Source organism: Dermacentor variabilis, chromosome 10, assembly GCF_050947875.1.
Source record: "Dermacentor variabilis isolate Ectoservices chromosome 10, ASM5094787v1, whole genome shotgun sequence".
NCBI classification, from domain to species: domain Eukaryota; kingdom Metazoa; phylum Arthropoda; class Arachnida; order Ixodida; family Ixodidae; genus Dermacentor; species Dermacentor variabilis.
The window spans coordinates 29,829,408-29,849,222 of NC_134577.1; the positions used below are offsets into that span (position 1 = coordinate 29,829,408).

The following is a 19,815-nucleotide window of genomic DNA, read 5'->3' on the forward strand; positions in this document are numbered from 1 at the left end:
GCAGTGGTACGGTGGGAGCCCGAGTACGATGCAACCGGCCCTTTCAGCTGCAGTGTCTACGATGTAGCTCAGAAGGCATGGCTTTACAGATGCTACCAACTCAAGCAGCTGCTTTTTAACCACCCTTTCGCTGTAGGTGATGTTTTTGCTTTTGAGTCACTCCTGTATTTTTTCCTTCTTCCAAGCTGTTGACGGCAATTTCTCTTCTCGCCGGGAATGGTAAGGTGCATTGCCCAAAATAATGACGCTACCAGCAGGCAACTTCTGCAGAACGTCATTAAACCATCCCTCGAAGTGATTGCCGTCCATTTCTTCGTGGTAGTCGCTTGTTTTTTTGGCCTCAGAACATAACTAAGCAGCCATTGACGAAGCCATCCTCGCTGCCAATATGCGTCACAATCAGGCGCTGACTTTTTCCAGAAGGTTGTTTCAGACCCGTTGACAGGCCATTTGCTCGAGCGTATAGGTGTCCGCGCTTCTGCACCACGATGTCTGTCCACACGATCGACCCAGTGTGTACCGCTGTCACCCATGTCTCGTCCAGGAAAAAGATCTTTCGGCCTTGTGCCCGTAGCACTCCACGTCACGAAGGTAGCGATTCTGCCATTCAGCGATGTCATCCTGATCGGTCAGCAGCGAATTGTGGCTCCTCTTCTCGTGCTTGAATCAGATCTCAACAAGCAGGCAACGCACAGTACACCGCTTCAGTGATGGGAGATCCATTGTTGCATGTGTCTAGGTATGTGTGGCTGGCAGGAGGTCTGGACCCCACTTCACGCAGAGTCAGAGACGAGGAGAGCTTTCTCGGTGAAGAATTCTTTATATAATGTTTACATGTTGTCATCGTTATCAGGAGAGAGACCAACAGAGTAGCTGCAAGCTGCTTAAATAACACCCCTCAGTCCACAGATTCGCCAGACAGTCCCTAAGGACAAAACAAGGTCGAGAGACAGAGGGTCTGGGCAGCCTCCGTGGTCCTAACGCCGCTCTCGGTGGCCGGCACTTCCTCAAACCGCGCTGCGGCGTCGGGCGGATCTGGCGGTCGGTCAGAATGGTGCGCCGGGGAAGTTTTATGGCCCGCATAGGACAAAGGGACAACCGTAAGGCACAGGGTCGAAACACAGGCCTCCTTTGGAAACAGTCCCAAACACAGTGGGAGTCGTTCGTGGTGCGGGCACTGCTGGACAAAGGAGGGGGGGTTGCATTGCTGCCGGCACGGGGAGGGGCCGAATAGCAGTCCGTGATCCGGTGGCCGCTTCCGTTGTGGACGCCGTGCAGCCACGGGGAAACCCGAGCCGTGCACGTAGTCGTGTGCCCGAAGCAGGGACCATGCGGGGATGAATGCTGCCTCCACAGTCGACACACCATAGCACTGGCCTTCCGTCAGACAAATTCCAGGGCACAAACATAACACCATATACGCTTCGAGAACTCGTTAGTGATCTTCTCGACCGTCGATATCTCGTTGCGGCGAAAGAAATCGTGCACACGGCCTCGGTGTGCACAATGTGTCATACTTCCTGCTGTGTCTTCTTTTCTCCGCATTTCGTGGGCATTTTCGCGAGGGCGTCGATAGCTTGCCACCCGAAATATGCAAAGCTTTGACCGCCCTCCTCACCTTGAACACTGTGCTTTTGCTGACACCGAGCATCTTGAGTTTGTAATAGTTGCGATAAGTGCATTGTTTTATATAAGTACTTGTTCAATAGCAACTGATTCATTTGAAGCTCGGAACAGGAGTAGTAAATGTGCCGTGTACATGCAAACAAGCACAAAAGCCAGAGCTGCTCTTTCTACTTTTGTCACTTGCATGAAGCTAAAGAGCAGACGACGGGCAGCGTTGTGGAAGGCAAGGGGTTATTTTTCGGTTGCGATCCGGCATGTGCTGTAGCACATGAGAGCTCTACTAAACCAGTTATTAAAATACGAAAGTCTTTATTTATACCTAGAATTGCGTATTTTAGAAGCACGATTTTTTGAGTGGAATTATTTTAGTCACGGAGGCAATCGGACATCGCGCTTTGGTCATCTGGGCAAGGCCTCCCCTTTTTTCTAAAATTGTATCCGACTATAGTTGTTCCTTCTGTGCCCGCATTCTTTAAGTTTTTCGGCTACAATCCTCGAACCAGTTGTGTTGTCATCTTCATGCTTTGTTAAAACATGCATATAGCTTTTTATCAAAAAATGCAAATTGTCAAGAATCAAAATGAAGTATCTAGTTTTCACATTATATGCTTATCATGCTGTGCCACTGGTGTTGGCACTAACAGTGTGTACTCAGACACAAGAAACAACCAGCTGAATTTCTTGCACATGCAAGGCGCTCAAATCTCTCAGTATAAAAATGTATACTTTGCTTAATCTAGAAATACGCCTCAGGATTTCTGCTGTTTACACCAATGTCCCTATGACAAAAATGAAGAGTGCCCGAAATTTGCGTTCATGAGAACAGTGCACACGCGCGTCCACATTTCACGATAGCGCGCATGTACTCATGTAACTTTTAAGCTGTTCCTTATATTGCCCTCAGCGACTATAAACACCTTCACAGCACAGAAATAACTTCTGAAAAACCCACAAGATACGTGAACGAGACAGAAAGGGCCGGAACCAAAACTCGCCCGCAACGCTTATGCACTGTTCACTGCAGAACATATGCATATTGCATGAAACGAACACTTATACGCCTAGCACCACTGCGACACATTGCACGTGCATATCACAGTACACTTACGCTTCGTAAAAGTAAGAACGCTAGCGCTCGAACATTCTGTACGTGTTCGCGGTCACCAATGCGCATCGCAGCCGGCAAAACAGCTCACACGAAGCAAGACACAAACAGCACATTACGAATGCCTGCAATGAGACGACTACGAAGCTCATCGCTACACATCGTGCCATCACTTCTGAAACACAAGCCAGCACTGCACAAACGTGCAATCTTCGTATCGATGAAGCGCGCACACACAACGCCTACGAACACTACATGCTGATGTGGGCGATCGCAAATCTTTTCATTTTGGCGCGTACCGAACTAGTGTCATGCTTAGAATGCAGGTGTGTGCGATGGCCTTCACGTTTGTAATGCACATGCAAAAAACGGCCTAAAACACACGAAATCGGCGGCTTCATTCCTTCCGATCCTCGCGTAAACACAACGCACATCCGTCTGTTTCCTTTGGCGATCGCACGTACTGAAGACTGTCAGGAAGAGTACAGCTGCTTGTAACGTTAAACAAATAGCTTTGCAGGTGCTGAATAGCTCTTGCAATCATCACAATAAACCACACAAAAAACAAACGGCCGCTGAAGCCTAGGGGTCTAGAGCTTGCGCCCCGCTTCGCTTCGAACCAGCGCCATGTTTGTGCGGGCGCCGCACGGATATGGCACGGAGGCAAAAGTTCACGACCGCCTCTCATGACGTCACGTCGGCCATTACTGGCGGACCGCTGGCTTGCGGTGCGGCGTGCGGCCATGGGCGGTTTGAGCGTAAATCGGCCCTAACTGCCCCGTTTTTTTTTTTTTTTGTAATGAAGATGCGCGCCCCTTTGTGGAAACGCTGGCTCCAGCGACGCCTTTTCTTCGACCGCAATTATTGCACTTCAAGCCTTCATCTTTGTGCGAACATGCCATAGTGTTTTTTAATCAGAAGCTGCTGGACCTTAATTCCTGCAGGAATCTAGGTTTCATCGCTTTCGGTTTTGCGTATACACACACTCTCTCTCTCTCTCTCTCTCTCTCTCTCTCTCTCTCTCTCTCTCTCTCTCTCTCTCTCTCTCTCTCTCTCTCTCTCTCTCTCTCGTGACGATGAGGTAAATTTGGAGCTCTCGCTTTGCGCGACGAGAAGGCCTACCGCGTGTTTCCGTATAACTTATCAGTGCATCGATGAGCACGCGCGCGCGTGCACGCATGCATAAATGCATGCATACGAATGCGGCTCGCCGGAATGGCGCTATATGTATAAGCGGCGCGCCGTAATTGCCTCATAAGGCGCGCGGGCATGTGGGATGGCTCTGACGAAACGCGAAGTTCGCTCGAGTGTCTCGCGACACTCCATTATGCGTGGCGCTCGATTATGCGTCGCGCGCCCGCACCCGCGTACTAAAAGAAAGCGTTGCGCAATCTCTCGCCTTACCTCGACGACGACTCTGATGGCAGAGCGGCGGCGGCTGCAGTTGATGCAGAGTGTGAGTGGTCTACCAGCAGCGACCGCATCGCGTCGCTGGATCGTCGTGCCTGCATGCCGCGGCGTTGGAGAAAGCGCGCCTCCCGGGCAGCAGACGAACGTTTAGGGGCAAGGTGGTGGGGGTTTGCATTGGCCAAACACGTGACGAGTGAGCGAAGCGTCTATGCGCCAGGAAGAAACGGACCGAGTGCTCGCGTCCTTGCGCGTATTTGCGCCTTCGCGTCTGTGTGGTCTTTCTGTGCTTCGTGCATGTGTGTGCATACGGGCTTGCGCATATATATATGCAAACGCATATGCATGCATATTATATATATGTGCGTCTTTTAACGTGTGTCACTGTAGTGCGCATGCGTGTCTGGCGGTGTATGCGCACGCGGAAGCAGCTATTCAAACGCGTAACTGTGTACGTGTGTGTGTGGGGGGGGGGGGGGGGGGGGGGGTGTCGCCCTTGCGTTTCCACATTTGCGTTCGCCTTATTTACGCACCGTCTCGAGAGATGCGCGTACCGACCTGGTCGCCCGCCTCGTTGCGTGGTACGTGTTCGTATATGTGTACATAGTGCCGGGCGCATCTCAAAACTGGCACGTGTGTCACTGGGCAGTGACTGCAACGCTTGAAACGATTCGCGCATTTGTGGAGTGAGCCGCATTTCGAGAGAGAAATGTATGCTGCAAATTAAATAAATACATAAATTCAGAGATAATGTTGTACCTAGGGAAAAAATCGGGCAATAATATATATAATGTGGTTTAGCAGGGTACTATGTTTGGCGAGTTGGTACATAGCTAATAAAAGGTATTGTAGCGCGGTGTAAAATACCACACGGAAGAAAAAAGATGACAGAAAGAGCTTGCGCAACTTGCTTTATGTCGTCTCTGCCTTTTTTCCGTTATGTTATTTTACATTGCGCCACTGTACCTCTATTACACACACACACACACACACACACACACACACACACACACACACACACACACACACACACACACACACACACACATACATACTGGTACAGTGATAACTATCCTATATAGTGGGTTACAAGTCAACGAAAGGTGCAACGTCTTTGAGTAACGAGTATGATGCACGGAGCAAACGGAGAGAATGAGCCAGCGACTCGATTGATTGAGTTATTGAGTGCGTGCTTTCCAAAAGTCATAAAACATCGCGCTTTGGGATCTCGTCGGTCTATTATCGCAGCTTGCTCCCACGTCGGGAACTTCGCAGAGCCTGTACTCCCCGCATAATATTTCCACTGCTCATTGTACTCGCATCGTCGCGTGGCGCATCTCTGAACCCTGTCTCTCATATACGGAACAAAAGGACAGGATGGTGACTGTACAAGTAGAAATAGAAGACAGTGAGAAAGAAAGGTTGGAGGGTGACATCGTTTCGTTTTTTTTATTTGAGCTTGCCACGATTTATATTCCGCGTGAATAATTAAATGAAGGAATTACTGTCGAGCACGGCTCTTAAAGGACTAAGCAGGCGGCACGGTAACTCCCCGTCGGATGCGCTGGCGTCGCGGGGACGGATCATCGCCGCCTGGACGTTTGATCGGGTCGGAACCCCGCGCAAATCAAAGGCACGGATAGTGTACCCATGAGAGGGATGCAAATGCACGATACCGTCTCTCTCTCTCTCTCTCTCTCTCTCTCTCTCTCTCTCTCTCTCTCTCTCTCTCTCTCTCTCTCTCTCTCTCTCTCTCTCTCTCACACACACACACACACACACACACACACACACAAACACACACACGCACGCACGCACGCACGCGCGCGCGCGCTGCAGCGTGAACATCGATCAGGTTTCGTATCGCGCAGTCGGGCGTGTAGCGGCAAGAGCAAGTTTTTTTGTCTTTCTGCTGATATTTATTTCTCTTTTTTGCTTAAGCAGAGTCTGGGTTAGCTCATTTATAAACATGCAGCCCAGTTTTGTTTTTTTTTTTAGACGGGGGGGGGGGGGGCTAGTGATGAGAAAGCGAGCGCAACTCGCCGCCTTTCTTCTCAGCGCCGTGTTTCATGTGTTCGCCGCGAACTACAGCATGAAGTTGCGCCAACTATTCCTTTCGCGCGCCATATTGGTTTCCACGTGACAATACATCCGCATGGTCCTGTTCTTTAAATTAATTTTTAATTTCACCGTTGACATATAAGGTTAAGCGACATTGAGGCGTATTTTTTTCTGGCTGAAAAAGAATTTCTTATTATATTTTGCAATAACAACTTGACTGACCCTGTAATCTATTGAGCTCTAAGCATTTTGCTTCGAATACGAGCCCTTGTAGAGAATCATTCGCTTTTACCAAACGTGTTTTCGCCGCGCGCATTCATGCACTGCGACGTCCAAGGCTCAGGCAGGTCACAGTGGGAAAAAAGAAAAAAAAATGCAAGTTGCCCTGTGTGCGGTACGGAACAAATTTGTGAATCTACGCCGATTGGGAAGGACGCGACGCTGTAGTTGTAGGACGCTAGCACCTGCAGCGGGATGTCTGCATGTATGGCTATAAGTTTGCTAGATTTTGACAATGAAGGCGCGCATGTACTTAAGGGGGAGCACTGGTGCAAGAGCCGAAAGACGTGTGCTGGAATGTCGATTGGTCAGATTGATTGATTGAGTGGATTTAAGGTCCCAGAGCAAGGCTAGGACTATGTGGCACGCCGTACGCTTCAGATTCACTTTGGCGACCTTAGCGTCCAACCCAGAGCTTGGTACACGAACGTCTTTTTGCATTTCGCCCCATCGAAATATGCGACATCCTGCGCCGAGAATCGAACACGAGACCTCGTTCGTGCTCAGCAGCAGAGCGCCGTAGCCTCTGCGCCACTGTCGTCACGTGACGGTGTGATACTTTACGATACTGTATAGTGTACACGTCACCTCGACACGACGGGACGCAAGCGGATGAAATAAAAATAACGAAGGAAAGAAATAAAGCGTGCGGTGCTCCTCCCAAATGTACATGGGTCCGCTTGCTGCATAAAGGGTAGAACCAGAAAGCTCTGCATTGAAGTCAACGAGGGCATTGGAAGCCGCCATATAACGTGAGCATGGCGCACAATGGCAACAAGAGTGCGCGTATTGCGAGGCCATGAGAATGGGGAAGGAATAAGACCAGCCCGGGGGAGGGGGGGGGTTATACAAAAATGCGTAATATCGAACAGAACCATGCAGTTCGCATGTTACTTAAGACCCCTTTATTAATGTAAGTCGCCCTGGCGCGCCCTCTGGGAAATCATTTCCCCCGACGGTTTCTCCCCCCCCCCCCCTTCTTCCCCGCCTGCTCGGTGGAAGGGTTCGATGGGTTGGAACCTGGGGTATTCAAATCCGTTAGTCAATTACCGTAGCGCGGGGCGCCTTGGCCCGGATCCCTGCCGTCGCTCTGTAGCGTAATCAGAAGCGAAGTACCACGGGTTCAGAAGAGAAATTACGTGCTCGACCTGCATTCCGCTTTATGGGATAAGGCCCATCGTTGCGAATAACCCGCTCCATTACTCAGCTATAACTTAGCGTTCTACGCTTCGACGGAGCCACCCTTTTGCTGCCATCGATCAGCAGGGGCTTCAGAGACAGGGGGAGGGAGAAAAGATCACCTCGCTCCACCGACTAGTAAGTCGCAACCCCGTATTGAAAAATGCATCTTAACTTGAAGCCCATGCTTGAGTTGATCAAAGGACGCTTGGCAGGTACACAGTTAAATCGTCATTAACGAAGTCGCTGGGACCTTAGAAATAGTTCGTCGAATCGCAAGAATTCGTTCAACCGAAAGCATACGAAACACGTCATCGTATTCAAGAAATTTGTCTACGTACGCATTTATCGTAACCCGCTGAACGTGTCTTGTGTTCTTTAAAGGGGGCCCCTAACCCTTTTGACATGTATCAGTGACATCCATGACGTGAACTGAAACAGGGCATATCCGCATTTCTACCAGAAACTTCGTTGCATTGAGCGAGCCGCTGAGCTCACTCCGTCGCTGCGTGATTTTCAACGCATAGGGCTCCGTATATATGTGTCGGCGAACTGAGAGCACTTCTTTAAATGGCAAATGTCGCCCTATCAGGTTTCTATAAATCGAGGTTAGGTTGATATGTACATACAAACAGGCGAATTCACGGGCGTACAGCATAAAGTAAACGCAAATCAGTTCTGTCGAAGCCCGCAAGGTGGAGGAAAGTACATGAAAGGGAAAAAACTAGCATCCATCCGAATTGTAGCACGTAGCTTCGTGCTACAGTTGGTGTGAATGCCAATTTTCCCCTTGCGACATACACCCCTTGTGTTAGCGCTAAAATATTGTAGTATAGAGGAGTTGTAAAATTGTAGAGTTGCAAAAGCGGTAACAGGAAAATGGTTTGAAGAGCGATTTTTTTTGTATAATTTATTTATCCTCATGCGGAAACAATGTTCGTTGTTGCGGAAAAGAAAAATAATATAACTCCATCAGTTTTTCTATTTTCTTCGTCAAGAGCCAGCTATTTGCGCGTGTGCTCGAAGGCACTACTTAGGCCCTTTAATGAGCGCCCCCCCCCCCCTCCCATTAAAAGAAGAGAGAAAGAAAAGACGGGGAAAAAAAGAAGCGCTTCGCACGGCCTGGCTCAGGCCCATGCAGGCACGTGTAGTGCTCTAACATTCCCTATCCTCGCAATGAAAAACCGTAATGATGCAAAGACTAAATTTTGGTTGTGTGTTTGGCTCGTATGCGTGCGTACACGTGCACATATTCCGGTTTTATCGTCTTTATCGTGGGAGTTTTCTAATGTCGACTGTTTTGATTTCACTGCAAGCGGCGCATTTTTACCGCCGGCTATACTCTCTCACTCTCTCTCTCTCTCTCTTGTTAACCACCACGATCCTAGAAGCGATATTCCGACCATATCGTGGTCCACACAGTTGCACGTTTTAGTCGAGCACCCAAGGCAACCTAAATTCTTCTGCGTTTTCGTAAAGTAATTTTCTCTTTCGATTGTTTCATTCATTCGTCCTTGCTGCGCGCAACTTTCATCTCCATCCATGCAGCCCATCCACATTTCGCAAAAACAACAACGAACTTTTTCGAACTCCTGCGTTTACAACGTTTTTGTCAGAACGTGCCCGCTGGCAGTCATTCGGAACCTAACAAAATCTCACAAAATACCTTGCATCGTTTACTCTTTTTTCTTTATCAACATTGGTGTGCAGTTTTGCATTAGCGTTATTAATATGCATGGCTCATCAAATGCCCCCTCCCTTATTCATATAAGACGTTATCTTTTTTGCCGTTCCTTCTGGAGCTCAATTTCGAAGCGCGTCTTGAATTATTGATCGCCGCATTACTCGCGGCAGTGACAGCGAGTCCGCATGCGCGAAGACTTTTCTTTTTTTCTTTATTTGTTTTTTGAAACTACGCACAGTACTTCCAAGATTGGAACCCAATATAGCACCTTGCTTCAACTCTGCCGTCGTCTCACCGTCCGACATTAAGCAGCAGCAGGTAGCTTGTGTCTGAGCTTCACTGCATCACATAAAAATGTGGCCGAATCAACGGCTCCACCTAACCCCCGCTCTTTTATTTCGCATACACTTCGCTGTATCTCTTTGTCAGTCTTTTCTGTCGCCCTTGCGACGGCAATTCTATTGCCAAGGATTTATGCAAATAGGGACCGTATTGGAATCAGTTCCACAAAGAACGGATGGCGCGCGGCGGTCCTTTGTGATTTCTAAACGAACCCGATAGGTTTTAGTTAGGGAAGATAGCCAGCTCTTCGCAACTTGTGGAATTGGCGAGCCGGTCAGTAGCCACCGCTGTAGGATCTCGACCCTCACTGTGTGCTCTATTCCGTCTTTTTCGACCGTCTCTGCCGCCGTTTTATCTCGGCAAACACTTTCCTCTTTTCTTATTCTGCACGGTGTTCCGTACCGATGAATAAAGGCTGTGCCCGGGGCACTTCTTTTTGTTCTTGTCTTGGCTGCAGATAAATCGCTTTCTTGAGGCTTCTTTTCTTTTTGTCTACGAACGCGCCTGGGAAAACGAGCGTAGAAATTTGTTGTTTCCCATGAAAGAGGAGACGACTACGCTTTTAGGACAAAATGCGGAGGATGAAACTAGCCACGGAGTAAAGCAAGGAACAAGAAAAAAAAGTGCGAAGGGAAAAGCTTTTTCCACTTCCTGATGACGCGCGGTGCCTCGGGAGGTGCTCGAAAGGGCGTTCTTGGCAAAACGCTTTATGTTCCTTCTTCTCCTCTTTCAAAGGGCCCAAATTGCAAAGCAGGAAAGTGGGGTGGGTTGTTTGACGGGGACAGTCAAGGCGGTAGCACAAGCGGCTGCGCATTGTCGAACGAAAGCTGCAAAGGAGCCCAGAACAAATGCAGGGAAGAGAGACCTGGGAGGATGTCAAAAGTAAAAAAAAAAAAAATAGCGGTAACGGGAAGCCGGCTGCACTGTTGTGCTTCCAGCACTGCTAAAGCAAAACGCACAAAAGTTGGCACGCAAAACGTGGGGAGCGAGCGCGCCGCTTTTGCCTACCAGCATGCGCAACCGCAGCGCCTCCTTCCTGCCGGTTTCTCGGCGGTAGTCCAGTGTCGCCGCAGCCGTGCGCCCTGCGCGCGCTTATTGTTTTATTATTATTTGTTTTTCTATGTTGCTTTTGAATCCCCCGAGCTTTCTTCTCTGCTTGGATGCTTTAAGCGAGGAGCGCGTTCCGTTCCGCCTGAGGGTGTCGGCTCCGCCTACCTACCACCGCGACGGGTCGCCTCGCGCGAGCGGCTGGTAGGCGAGCGAAAACGAACCTGCGCGTGACGTTGGGCGTGACGTCACATTAGTGATAGGAAGACAGCGCCGCCGCGCCGCGCGGCCGGAAAGCGCGTTCTCCTGCGGCGCCACGGAGACTACTCGGCTGGTGGCTGGCTGCGGCTGCGAACCAGTCTTGCTGCCGCTTGGCTTTCTTCTGCTACGCTGCTATCGAGCGGCGGGGAAGCCGGTCTCCATCGACGTCCTACTCTCGCGGGCAGCGGCGGCCCCGGGCTGCTTCTCTCTTGTCTCCCCGTGCGTGTGTATGTGTGCGATTGGGTGTGTGTGCGTGTGTCCGTGCGCGCCGACGCTTCGTGACATTCCATTCGCGTTTCTGTTGCCGCCGGCGACGCGCGGATTCCTTGGTTGAACCTTGGACTCCCCCGATCGCCGCCGCAAGGGAAGCCTCTGTGCGTCGCGTCTCCTTCGTTCGTGGTGGTGCTTCGTTTAGGGACGGAGCTCGTGCCGAAACGAAGGAGCCGGCGCGAGTGCTTGTGGGGCGAGAGTATCCGACGGCGGCATCCTCTTCGTCGACGCGCAGTCACGGCACCCCTCTGGGCCCTTCTTGCAGCACCTCAGCCGGCCTTCTACCTCCTTCACCGGCGTCGTCGAACCCTAGCGAGGTATGTCGTGAATCTGTGTGTGTTTTAGTGGCTCTGGGGTCCATGCTTCCTTCGGTGCGCCGGTTAGTGTTTGTTGATGTTGGCCCTGCTATCCGTGTCTCCTTCGTGTGGTCTGCTTGAAAGCACGCTTGCCTTAGCTGTAGTCCTCCTCCAGTTGCATATTTTTCCTCGTTCGCCGTGGTTGGCAAATATTCTTTCTTGACGCCTTCGCTTTAATTTCCTCGAAAGAGTTGCTTGTTTTTTCGCGCCGGTGTGCGTTTACGCGATAATCTTCCTTGTGATCTTGCTGAAGGAGCCACAAGCTTTTAGTGACCTCTCCTTGCTCTGCTCTTCGTCGCGGATAGATGGGAAACGTCAGAGCAGTGTTTGGAACCAACAGCGGCGTCCTTTGTCAGGGCGTCTGCTATATTATTAGCTTGAAGTCGGTGCCGTGAAGTGTCTAGAAATTAGAACACTCCTGGTTTACCCCAACGAGTCACAGCCTAGCTAAAACCAGTGTTTTACCCAACGGATTGTTTCGTTTGGCAGCGCAACTGAAATGAGCCAAGGCTGTGTTCGGTGATTCATGCCACCTTCCCTAGTCCACTCATAATCAAATCAGCTTCTGTTTCTTACTGAGACCACCCAGGCGGTCACCGAGAGCGTAATATCTGCCTGTATTATATACACTATCCACCGCTCATGTTTCTCACCGAAGATCTTGCCACGTTACGTGAGCCTTGTTGAGGTGCATTTGGTGCGCCTCAGGTAAAAACCAAGTTCACAAGGTTATTCTGCTTGACTTATTACCGTTCTAATGGCACGCTCAGCGGGAAATGCGACAGCATGGTGTCGCTTCGACTTCATTGTCATCACCGTTCGCTCGCCAAGAATAAGTATGGCGAGGGAAAATATCAGCCTTAGGGCATACATATAAGATTTTCTTTTTACGCCAATAACCATTCGTAAGAGCAGTTGCTAGCCAATCCTGCTATTGGACGTATCATTACCGAAGGTGGCCGGCCAGTGGCATGGATCATTCGCAAACGAAAATCTTTGCGGATTCGGATCCATGTTTTCAGACACACTTCAGCCCGGCCCTCCTGGCTCCCATTAGAAACGTTCTCGCGCTCTCTGGTAATCGGCTTCGTGCGTGCAAGTTCGTTCTGTCGATACTGGCTATGTCGGAATCCCTGTAAGCATGTGGAACTGATGCGAAGGCACGTTGTTCTGGCGGCCAGCCACACCAGTTTGGCGGCGCCTACGTGGGTTATATATATATATATATATATATATATATATATATATATATATATATATATATATATATATATATATATTCAGCCGCGCGAAATCGTGACGAGCTGACCGGGATCGAAATGCGTTTCTCTCTTCGCCATTCCTGGCACGCGGGTTCTTGTGGATGGAGAATAGAACGACCGCTTCTCTCCACCACTCTCTCTCTCGACTAAACGCTCTCGCTAGCGCCTAGGATTGCTTTGCCGATCGTTTGCCTAGCGGAGGTGGAATGGAGGAGGGAGAGGCCGCGGTAGAGGGTGAACGAGCGTTCGCGTCGCTGACGATTACGGAATATTTCGGGTTCACGAGTGTTGCGCAACTGGTGGCCAAGCCTGCCTCCCCTCATCGCTGTGTTTATATGCAGCAGGGCGACTTGAGAGAGAGAGAGACTCTCACGAAGCGACAACCTGGCGGTTCCGGTTTTCTTTCTTTCTGTGTTTCTTCTTGCGTGTGTGGGGGGGGGGGAGGGGAGGGGAGGGAGGGGCGGCAGGGACTGGGTCTCGCGTCTTGACCGTCCCATGGAAAATGGCTTCTCTGGCTTTGCCAGAATGCCTTCGCTGCGCGTTCGTGGCTCGTCACACCTGCTTTCGGTATTTTAACTAGAACAGGTGTATGCGGTGTATATAACCGCGCGCGCAAACAGCCTCCTTCCGCGCTTTTTGTCTCTACGTTCTTGCAGCGTCACCTGTTGTTCTGTTAGTGGTTTGCTCTTGTCGTTGCATCCGTTTATTTAATACCGTACGTACTAGGATCAGACGGAATGAATGGAATAAAACAACGACTGCGTTGGGTTGGAAAATGGAGGTCGAAGTGCAGCGTAGTCGTCTCTGTGTTACGAGGTTAGACATGGCGGCTTCGCTCGAGATTCATTTGGTAGCATTGCGGCTCCTCAAGTCAGTTAGTTCGCGACATTGGTAAGCAGTGTATGAATTAAAGCACATGGTCACTTTATAGACCGTTCTGGAATGAAACAATATAGGTGGCACCCTCTCGTTCGGAGTGATAGAAAGAAAAAAGTTATCTTATTAGCTTCCCCACTTTCTTCTTATCACGACGCAAACAAACTTGTATGTTTTTGTTGGCACTTGTCAATGTATAGTCAGACCACACATACCTTAGAAGCGCCGGCGAACGCGCCAAGAGTACCACAACAACCACGTCTCTGCGGCCCATGCAAGGCTCATTAGACTTCTTGCCCTATAAACGGCATTCGTCAGCAGTGGCTCAGATAACTAGCACGTACCGAAAGGGCTGTTAATGCCTGTGTGCACTGGAAATTAACAATGACTCGTTCGTAGCGAGAGGTTAGCGTGAAATGTCAGGAAACGCGCAAAATTAATAGCTCACACATGCAAATTTTTTTTCCACCCTGTATAACGAAGCTGATGGCAAGCCCCAACGCTTGCAGAAACCTCACTCTCCCGGTCCTTGGCTGACGAAAAATGTCAGTAGCTAACCGGTGTCGTGAAGTCGGGGTTCCGTGCGGCCAACGAAGATTCCCTTGGTGGCACCGTGCCGAGAGAAAGAAGGGTTCCGAGGGACGTTGAAGAGAATGAAAACAGAAATATATTTTTAAAAAAAGAAAAGGTGCATGATCAAGTTTTCCAACACGGTTCCAGCTATCGGAGCACACTGTGGTACCGTTGTCAGATGGTAAGAGGACCCGGCACCTGGAGGTGCTGTCAAGAGCTACTCGTGCACGTGGTGCACCTGTCTCCAACGTGTCGCAATAGGAGGCAACCACCTGTCGCCGACGCTTCTTTTCGGGAAGGGCCCTTTCATCGATAACTGGCCAATTCGTGACGGTCAGGAGGGCGACGTTGCCGTCTTGAAGCGAAGCGAATGATGTGGCGTGAACATCAACTGTGACGACTGCATGTCGCTGGTGGGGCATCCCCCGCTCCGAAGGACCGACCGCCAGGCACAACACCGGTCAGTTGGGAATTTGCGCCTCGGGAAAAGGTGCCAGTCGCTAAAATATGCCACATACACGAAGGTTTTTCTCAATTTGCCCATCTGCAATATGCTTCATACAGTAAAGCGTGCCCCGTATTTCTGAAATTGGTATTCCCATTACGCGATAAAAGAAGGGAGGAAATAAAATTAAAAAAAAAAGAAAAGACACACGGGGACACCCAACGCTACACTTGTGTATGTCTGTGCTTGTGCGTCTCGTCTTTGGGCCTGTATATTATCGCGTTACGGGAATACAATATTCCAGATGCGTTGCCAGCAACACCCACAATGCGACCCTCGTGAACCTCATTTCTAGTTTTGTCGCCAAATGAGTTCTGTAGCTGTTGGCAACTTGGCGCTTATCGCTTGAATCTCTTTCCCCTTCGTAGGCGCTGGCGCCGAATTTACGACGATAGCGGCCGGCTAATCGCTACCGCGAAAACGGAAGCCTTGAGGTCGTTTGCGCGGCGAGGTCATGCGTGTCCCGTTTCTCGGAGGCAAGCGGAAGATGTGCGGTACATTACGCACTGCGAGACGTGGATGCACCCACATATGATGTTGCATCCTTTGGAGTGTTAAGCTCGTCTTAAGTGTTCATCATCGTCACCACCTTAAAGACCCGCAGTGATTATCATTCCCCTCTAGCTCTATAATCAGCATAGTCAATTTTGCTCTAAGCCGACTGGACTCGAAGACCGTTATCCGAGTAAAAGATACTCAGATCGTGGCCACACCAATCACTGGCACAAGAATCGGTTCGTGCACTAGTACCCTAATTGAAGTGCACTGGTTTAAGAGACAGCTTATAGCATCCCTGGGCATCCTCCCACGTGCATTCAGTACTCCCTGTTTTCTTCTTTCTATTGTATTCTCCTTTCCCTTACCCCCGTCTAGGGTAGCAAATCGGACGCTCGTCTGGTTGACCGCCATGTCTTTTCTCTCCTTGCCTCCTTGCGTTGCGTTCTCTCGCTCTTTTTTTTTTTTTCAGAATCGCACAGGCCACGCAGAACACAAGATTCTAACCGATATATTTTGCGTTGCAGTGAGAGGTAGAAAAGTGATGGAGAGGCAGGCAGGTCAACCAGACTCCTGCCAGGTTTGCTACCCCACGTCATGGAAAAGGGATTAGCGGAGTGTTTCTCAGAATAACGCATTAAGTTATTGCAGCATTCTTATAACACTGCAGTACTGTATGTCCTAATGTTTTTTGTTGCCGTGGTCAGCCTTTCCCCGCTGTCACGGTCACAAGAGGAAAGGCGCCCGGAAAGAGTAAGGGGAAACCTACAGATCAGAAAACGCAAAGGTCAATCACAGACACTTCTGGTTTGCTACCCTTCGCAGAATAAAAGGATAGCGGGACGCAAAATAGGAGGAAGAGAAATAGCGCATGCACTGCGGGTTTCTTCGGTAAGCACAGCAAGAGGTGCTGGAAGAAACAAAAGTCTGCAGCACCGAATTTGCGTGTGTTTTGCGATGTTTGATGCATGTTTTTTTTAGGCATAACTGAAGCAAGAAATACCTAATTTCCAACCGTTACTTGCTCGCCGAGGAGGTCACTAGCAAAGCTAATGAAGACCGCACGAGAGCCGCGGTGCCTAGTCCTTTCGTCTCGATACCGGGAGATTCAAATTGAATGGGTTTCCAAATGGAGCAAATAAAGCGTAGTTTCTGGAAACGTCACTTATTTAACACGGCACAATGCCGAGGAAGAGAGATGAAAGGAGAAAGCCAGGGAAGGACGATGAGTGAGCTACCGCCGGACAGGCACACGGAACGTGTTGAAGGGTCTCCTCGCCACCAGTCATCAGACTTGTAGCACGTTGCATTTTCGGAAGTATATGGCCTTATTGGTTTTAGCATATTAGCTATTGTGCTGGGAGATTCCACCTTTGGACACACAACTCTCTCTCTCTCTCTCTCTCCTTGCGTGTGAATTGGCAAGACGACACCAGCAGTCGGTTTCAAAGTCCGGCGGGGTTCGCGGTGAAAGCTTCGCTCTAAATGCACGAAGCCGTGATCTGCGCCCCAATACGTCGCCCGCCCGACGGCTCGGAGGATGCGAGCACCAGACGTCACTCCTCGGCCGGCCTCCTTGCTACGTCAGCTGCGCGGACGCATCGCGTTTTCCTGCCATTCCACGCTGCGCCTTGCAGGTAGCAAGAAGGCGGCGGCGGCGGCGCCACGTCTTGTCCTTCAGGGGTAGCGAAAGCGAGATGCGGGAGAGGGGGACGAGGGTAGAGTCCCGCGACGCCCGCGGAGTTCGCCGACTCGTGTTTTTCTCTCTCGAAGGCCGAGGTCTATCCCCGTCCGCTTGGCGAGAGCGCGCGCGTAGCAGGTTATGCCGGAGCTGTGTAGCACTACCAACGCCGAGCAAGTTGCGCGCAGCGTCGCGGTGCGTGCTGCCCTCGAGTGTAGTACGCTGCCTCCGTGATTTTAGTTTGTGACGGCCTGGCGCGCTCGTCGCTTTTCCTCAGCGTCTTGCGGGTTCAGACTTCAGATCGCCGTCGCCATTGTTTCTCTTCGTTTGTACAGGCACACGCGTGATGCGGTTGCTGCACAGTATCGCGATGTCTAAGCTCGTTCTGGGCGGCTTGGACATTGCGAAATGGCTCTCATGTCGCTTAGTTATTTTCAAGCTGTGAAATTGCTGCCCACGGGCGCAAACTTTGTGATCTTTGCCTCTGCGGCTCATTGCAGCTTCTAATACAAAGCCTAGACTGCGGGGCTTTACTCGGTGATGTGAAACCTGCAGTTGCCGAATCTTTCCTGATATTAGACACGCTACGGTCTTCCCCGTCGTTGGTTCACGTCATTCACGTTCTCTGCGCGTTTTAGGACTCAGCAAAAGGGCGCTCTTCTGATAGTTGTGCTGACAGGGTGTCATAATGGTTGTTGCAGCCGCAGAGACACGCATATGCACGCACGCAGCAACGCCTTTCTTGGACCTATTTTGCACGACGCTTTGCATACGTTTGGTTATGCTACGAGCGATGTTACGGAGCGGATCTTGGGGTTGGTCGCTCCTTGGTGGCGCGTCGGTCGTTCGGTCGGTCGGCTAACTTGTGAAGCATGTCTCATGAAACATTGCCGGATTTCGGAATGCCACTTTTGCAACTGTCATAATTGCAGAAGCTACGCGCCCGCTTTATCGGCGCCCATGACATGGCTGCGTTTCGCCGCTTGTGTTAAGATGTAGACCACGTTATTCTCTTGCCCGTCGTTGCGGTCGCACGATCTGGTGCCTCTCGCAGCCTTTGAACCGTGCTGCGTGCTACTGTGCGACGGCGCTGGCAGCGCGCGCACGTATACATTAGACCGGTCCAGGCAGCCGGTGACGACGATATGACGACGGCGCTAGTGGTCGCGGAGCTTTTTTCTGTGTTCGTGCGTTTTCTTTATTGCCGCGCGGCGAGAAAGTGCCTGCGCCGATAGTGCGCCTCGTTAAAGGAAGACCCGCGAGCGCCGCTGTCTCTGTTCGGGAGACAGATTGAAAACACATTTCCGCTGTTTTGTTGTTTTTTTTTTCTTGCGCCCCCTCTTTCCTTTTTTGGCAGAACCTTCATTCTAAAGCGCCCGCGAAGATGACACGGGTTGTTAGGCGAAGCTGAAAAGCGGCTAGATACTCGACGCGCTCGTTCGACGGCTTTCGAACTTTTGTGTCCTCAAATTGGAAAGGACGCGCCGAGAAACAGACGCGAGGAAGAAGGGTGCAAGCTGTCGGTTCACTTTTGGCGCCCGTTCTGTGTGGATACTTTGCGGTCGTTGGCATCCTTGTCTCGCCTCTCCCTCCCTCGCCCCTTCTCCCTCGCTGGTTTTTCTCGGAGCGTGTCTGCGAAAACGATGGTTGAGAGTTGGGTTATCTCACTGTTCGGAGGGACGTATCAGTGCGCTTGTGTTGACGACTGATACCCCTCTCCAACATCGAACAGTAATCGTCAAGCCCATACATTGGTGCCTTCTGCGTAACTACTTTTCGGGGATAGTTAGCAGACGACAGGGAGAGGGTGTAGAACAGCAGAGTTTAGGGGGCAAGAATATTGTTCACAACTGTACGGAATAAGGTAAGATAGAAATGTGTAACCGTCAAGAAGCACAGTTCGGTTGCGTCGACACTCTGACGAAATGTTCGTGACCTGGCCCCGCACACCGGCCCTGTTTAGTCGCGGCAATACGGCCTCAGCACATCCTCGCGCCGTGACCACACATGCGTGAAGAAGAACCCCGACACCGAGTTTGCGCGGCGGCCAATTGCTTCCTGCAGCTTACTGTCTCCTTCTTCTCTTTTAGAATTTTGCTTGCTGTCGTCTTTTTAAAATTCATTTTTTTTTAGAGCGCGTTAGGACGTACGTATGTGTACAACAAGCTGTTACTGTCCCACGCACCGCAGTTGTCCTTCGGCTGTCCCATTTGCCTGCCGCCGGTTCCCACTTCGAGAATATTTTATGGCCTGCCTTTTCTCCCCACTTTTCCCCCCCACTTTCCCCTTACGCGACCGTTTGCACGAGCAGTATTTCTTTCCCGCTTGCGTGTTTGTTGCGCCGACCGCGCCTCTGTGCTTGTATGGGATCGCCTCGCCGGCGGCTTTCTTCGCTTTGTGACCGAAAAACGCCGCGCGCGGCTTTAGGAGAGGGCACTGAAAGCTGCGGGAAAGGGCAAGGAGGGCGAGAGAACCGTCATTTGTCACGTAGAGTTGGAGAGAGAGGAAATAAAGACAGCGACATGCGGACCGGAACCGGAAGTGGCAGCTTACACTCAGCTACCGACGCCCCTGAAACCACCACCATACCGACTTGTCACGCGGGGAAGAACGATTGCGTGTTTTTTAATATATATTTTTTCTTTCAGAAGGATTTTTCTTTCTTTCCAAGTGAATGTGAAGGGGATATTTGGGAAAGGACCAGTGGTGTTTAAGGCACATCGTCTGCTTCTTGAACAAAAAGTCGCCGTCTCTGCTAGTACTTGGTCGCTGCTTCTGCGGCGATCCTTCATGGCCACTTGATCCC

The 19,815-nt window shown here is 50.6% G+C and overlaps 1 protein-coding gene across 1 annotated transcript in view; it reads left to right on the forward strand.

Annotated features, from left to right (window-relative positions):
• The first annotated feature begins 11,040 nt into the window (after positions 1-11,040).
• dome (cytokine receptor domeless) overlaps positions 11,041-19,815 on the forward strand; it is an 88,188-nt gene continuing 79,413 nt past the window's right edge. The window contains exon 1 of the mRNA XM_075672196.1: positions 11,041-11,578. The gene's annotated coding sequence lies outside the window, so the exon portion shown is untranslated. The remainder of the gene's footprint in view (positions 11,579-19,815) is intronic.